This window comes from Elephantulus edwardii, unplaced genomic scaffold (genome assembly GCF_000299155.1).
Source record: "Elephantulus edwardii isolate Elephantulus edwardi_28Jun2011 unplaced genomic scaffold, EleEdw1.0 scaffold00004, whole genome shotgun sequence".
Taxonomy (NCBI): Eukaryota; Metazoa; Chordata; class Mammalia; order Macroscelidea; family Macroscelididae; genus Elephantulus; species Elephantulus edwardii.
This window is the reverse complement of record NW_006399754.1, coordinates 17,134,469-17,135,672: the sequence shown is the minus strand read 5'-3', so window position 1 is coordinate 17,135,672 and position 1,204 is coordinate 17,134,469.

The window sequence follows — 1,204 nt, the reverse complement described above, 5'->3', positions numbered from 1 at the left end:
AAACACATGAAGAAATGTTCAAAATCCCTAGCTCTAAGAGAGATGCAAATCAAAACAACTATGAAATATCATGTTACCCCAGTAACAATGGCACAGTTCAACAGATCAGCAAACAACAAATGCTGGCAAGGTTGTGGAGAGACTGGAACCCTTATTCACTGTTGGTGGGAGTGTAAAATGGTGCAACCACTATGGAAGACAGTATGGCACTTTCTCAAAAATTTGCCAATAGAAATACCATTTGACCCAGCATTCCACTACTGAGAATATACCTTAAAGAAACTATAACTGCCAACCAAGCAGATAAATACACACCCATGTTTATTGATGCATTGTTCATAATAGCAAAGAGTTAGAAACAACCTAAGTATCCATCCACAAATGAATGGATAGAGAAGTTGTGGTACATTCATACAATGGAATACTATGCTGCATTGAAAAACAAGGAACTCATGAACTATTATACAAAATGGGTGACCCTGGAGAACATTATGCTGAGTGAAATATCTCAGTCACAAAAGGACAAATACTGCATAGTGTCACTGTTGTAGAATGGTATTGACATCAGGGTTGAGGATAATGTAAGAAAAGAGGGGATAATTAATGCATCCTGCTTTGAAACAGAGGAGGGAGAGAACTGCTTAAAAGGAATATATTATTAGGTATTATTTTCATGATAAGATTTCAGAAAAAGAAATGCATAGTAAAGTGGACTGTGGACTGGGGGGGATTATACAACAATGAAAGAATATTTTTTTCTTTTCAAAGAGGGAAATAAACTGAGGGGGAGGTGGGCAGGAAGGAAAATGTACAACAATGAATGAATGAGAAAAAAATAAATGTGAAGAATATGCTGTAAAAAAATAAAATAAAATTTTTTTACAAGTTGGCTCTGTTTTCTTTGGCCATTAAAATTAGCCCTATTAGGTTTCTGAGTTGCAATACTTAAGGACACTTTGGGCAGAATGATTAAATGATTCAGGAAGACAATAGAAAGAATATACAGAGCCATTATTATACCAAAGAGAATTGGCAGACACAGAAGAATTTCATGAAACAATGTATGAGCAAGAGGCTGTGGTGATGAAGGAAGAAGTTCAAGCTGCTCTAAAAATAATTGGAAAAAAACAAGGCCCCAGGAATTGATGGCACACCAATTTAAATTTTTCAACAAACAGACGCTGACCTGGATGTGCTCACCAAA